At 46.3% G+C, this 4,269-nt stretch overlaps 1 pseudogene; it reads right to left on the reverse strand.

Annotated features, from left to right (window-relative positions):
- Positions 1–567: 567 nt before the first annotated feature.
- On the reverse strand, positions 568–1,095 carry LOC117098864 (annotated as a pseudogene).
- Between the last annotated feature and the right edge of the window lie 3,174 nt (positions 1,096–4,269).

The following is a 4,269-nucleotide window of genomic DNA, read 5'->3' on the forward strand; positions in this document are numbered from 1 at the left end:
TTTCCCTTTTTTTATCTTTATTAAAAAACCCTGAATACTTTAATAGTAAAAATATATTTTTATATTTCTCTCTTTTAAAAGATATTTAGTAACAGGCCGGGCACAGTGGCTCACACCTGTAATCCCAGCACTTTGGAAGGCCTAAGGCAGGCAGATCACTTGGGGTCAGGAATTCGAGACCAGCCTGGACAACAAGGCAAAACTCTGTCTCTACTGAAAATACAAAAATTAGCTGGGAATGGTGGCTGGCACCTGTAATCCCAGCTATTTGGAAGGCTGAGGCACGAGAATTGCTTGAATCCAGGAAATGGAGGCTCCAGTGAGCCAAGATCATGCCACTGCACTCTAGCCTATGCAACAGAGCAAGACCCTGTCTCAAAAAAAAAAAAAAAAAAAAGATATTTAATAACAATACTTCAGAAGACTGGATTTAACTGCCCTGCCTTCTCCCTCCTGCCAGTTGTCCACCCTGGCACAGACACATGAAGGTGAAGGCCCCTGGAAAGAAACATCCCCCTTGGCTGTGACCTGTGGTTCGAGGGTGAAGACACTCTACTCCTTGCAAGGTCAACAGAAAGGCTGTTCCCTCCTGTTCACTGAGCCATCCTGCATCCTGAAGTAGACTCTCTCAGTCATGTGGATGAACAGGCCTGTGTCCACCACACGTGGGACCATTTCAGCAGCTCTATTCACTTCACCCCATTTATGTACCTGGTCAAACTTCTAGCCCAAGATAAAATTCCCATTATCTGTCACCACTGGACCTGCCTTGTTGACAGCCATTTGGAATTCAACCACACGCCTAAACTTCTGGCTCATAGCTCAGCTCACTGGGACAAAGGACACTGGGATTCCCTCGTGCCACTGATCCCCAAGGTTCTTTGAATCTTTCCTGATGACAGGAAAGAGGCTGACAGGCCTGGAAGGAAGTGGGAATGCAGACCAGTCAGAATCTCCTGCTTCACCTTTCAGCTACTCGCTGCACAGCGTGGACACTTGTAGAACCACTTCCAGTTCCCAGCACGTTTTTATTCCTCAAGTGGTTCTCCACTACCCCGTGTCCCGCCAGTTCTTAGCCTCCTCAACCTTGGACATCATGGGGGAGGGGAGGGAGCAGGCAGAAGCTGTTGGAGTTCCCATAGCTGGTGTTTGTGCTGCCAGCTCTGTAGCACGTCCTGGACTGTGTATGCCCTGAGAGCTGCATGTAGGAACCCTGGAGGTTTCAGCTGTTCCCACCTCTTCTGGAGGATGCACCCACAGCCCACCCCAGAGCAGCACCAGGAGCCACCTGGAGAGGTCGCTGAAGGGCCCAGGGCACTGTCTCCTGATGCCTCACTCTGGCATCTGCTCTGTGATTTCTGTCGTCTCATTACATTAGGGCCTGGAGAAGTTTCTTGGGCTGTTCTTTTTGGCATGCTCCCTCGATTCTTAGTCTCCAGGGTTGGGGAGCTGCTCTCTAGCTCCCACTGAAGCATCCCACCCCTTCTCACCCCTTCAAAATGCTCCATGCTCCACAATCAACCAATTGCTCCTCAGCTGCTTTCAAATCAAACGTCTGTTGCCTTGGTACAACCACTATCAGCTCTCACAGAGGAAACGCAGTCTGCGCCAGGCGATCCATGCTGATGATGAATGACTAACAGCTCACTACATGCCACCCCTAGAAGACACATCTTATCCCAAACAATCCCTGCTATGGTGGTTTTTCATAAACCAGCACATGTAGGCCACACCAGGGGCAGAGGTTTTGGGGGCAAAGAAAACACCATAAAAAGCCAACCAGCCCTGATGACTTCCTCGAAGTGGTTTCTCATCTTCAAAAACCTGCTTTTTCTACCCTTGAAATCACAGGATCTATAAAATATTTCCATTATCTAGTTACCCGCTACCCCAGGAGCACCAATGGGTGTGAGCAGCAGAGAGAGAGCTGTTCACGTTTCTGGAGGCTGTGGAGGGAAGGGGGTAGGGGACGAGGCCTGTGATCTAGACGGTTTATGCATGCGGCGCTCACCCACTCTGGTCTGTTTGTGACAATGCTTACACTATGAAGTCCTCCAAACCCTATGGGAAGACAAGAATGATGCTCATGTACTAGTTATGTAATAACACAAACACTTATGTCTTTGTGTGCCATATTTTTTCATCTGAGATGAGGCAGGTATTGTCTTTGCAAGCACTGATGGCACCCATCGGCTTACGTGGATGGTTCCGTCAGACATCCCTGGATCTTTTTCCTTTGCTTAGCTTCTCTTTGTTCATTCCTCCAGCCTGTCATAAATGTGACTCAACTTTTTCCTTTTCTTTTTTTTTTTTTCCGTTTTGAAACGCGGTGTCTCTCTGTTGCTCAGGCTGGAGTGCAGTGGCACAATCCTGGTTCACAGCAGCCTTGACCTCCTGGGCTCCAGCAATCCTCTCACTTCAGCCTCCCGAGTAGCTGGGACCACAGGCATGCACTACTACACACATACATGATTATAATCAATATTTGTTTTTGTTTTGTTTTTATAGAGATGGGGTCTCCCTATGTTGCCCAGGCTGGTCTCAAACTCTCCAGCTGAAGCAATCCTTCTGCCTTGGCCTCCCAAAGTGCTGGAATTACAGGCATGAGCTACTGCGTCCTGCTGTGACTCAGCTTAACCAGCTCTTCTAGGTTTCTCAGGGATTCCTTGTGTTCCCCTGGGTTAGAGAGAAGCTATCAGGTGTTTCTTGAGAGCACATTGCACCCTCTACTACAAAGAAACATTTTGGCTGTTCTCTTCCAATTGGCTGGGCAGGGGCCACATCCTTCAGAAGAACTTGGGAGGTTCCTTCTATGCTAATCCAATGGTCTCTTTTCTGAGAAGTGTACATTCTCCTACTTCTTGCTGAAGGAAACTCTTGATCATCAAGCAGATTGTCTAAGATCTCTATTGTTTTTTTTTTTTTTTTAACTATCTTTCCTTCCCTTTATTCTATGACAATATTCCTTCACCTCTTAAGGTGAATGACTGCTTTCTGTCCTTACAACCTTCTCTGACATTTCATTCAGCCTTCACCTAATTCTCCCACTCCAGTTTTTGACGCTCTGACAATAGTGTCAGCTGCTTAAGAATTCCTTCAGGAGCTGCAGTCAAGAGCGAGGACTCTGTCTCCGCCTCTCTGTCTCTTTTTGTCTCTCTCTTTCTCTCCATCTTCCTGTCTTTCTGTCTCTGCATCTTCCTCTCTCTCTCTCTCTCTCTCTCACACACACACACACACACACACACACACACACACACGACCCAGAATTCTTAGACCCCACGTTAGAAAATACTCTTAGAAATACGGCTAGTACCTGGTGTAATTTAAGCAGAACAACAGGACCTAAAGCCTGAGAGCGTTCCTGGAAACAGAAGATCCTATTATTGCCAACAGTTCGAAATCTTCAAGTGCTCACATTTTTCAAGCCACTTTGCCAAACAGCTAAAAAGGATGCAAGTCTGCACTATTTCAAGTCATAGTTCCAAAGTTCTTTATGAGAGGGGTTATCTCTGGCATGTGTCCAGATGGATGGGAAAATGCCAGAAAAACATGGCAAAAAAATATGTGGCTAGCTTAGACATAGAAGAGGGAACAAGTTTAATGAGTTCTAGGTATAAATCATCCATGCTAGCTATTTTATCACTCTTCCCCTGGAACAACAGTGTCTTAAACTTCTCTGGGATTGGCCCAGATAGAACGTACATAGAGAGAATCATTACTCTGTAGGCTAGAGCCACAATGAGAAGAACTGTGGTTTTTTTCTATGAAGTGAGCAAGGCTGTCTGCACTGGACACGGTGTTCACAAAGTATAGACTGAGGAGAAAGGGCTGGAAATCAATCAAGCATCATTTTAAAGAAAGAAAACCTCAAAACCCTGCCTTAATTCCAATACTTTGCTAGAGTCCTATTCCCTCAAAAAATATAGTTGTTTACCTTTTAGTTTTTCATGCCTTATTTGTTTCAAGCCTAAGGAAACGACTTCCATTTCCGTTCAGTTGACCTTGCCGGAAGTTATGCACACGTGGACAGCCATGAGGACTAAGGAACAGCGAATCCTATGGACCCTTTTTCTTTTATTTATTTATTTTGAGACAGAGTCTTACTTTGTCACCCAGGCCAGAGTGAAGTGGTGCAATTACGGCTCACTGCAGCCTTGACTTCCCTGGCTCAAGTGATCCTCCCATCTCAGCCTCCCGAGCAGCCAGGACTCTAGGTGCACATCACCACACTCGGCTAATATTTTTTTATTTTTGTAGAGATGGGGTCTT

Source organism: Trachypithecus francoisi, unplaced genomic scaffold (genome assembly GCF_009764315.1).
Source record: "Trachypithecus francoisi isolate TF-2019V2 unplaced genomic scaffold, Tfra_2.0 Contig01474, whole genome shotgun sequence".
In the NCBI taxonomy this organism is placed as follows: domain Eukaryota; kingdom Metazoa; phylum Chordata; class Mammalia; order Primates; family Cercopithecidae; genus Trachypithecus; species Trachypithecus francoisi.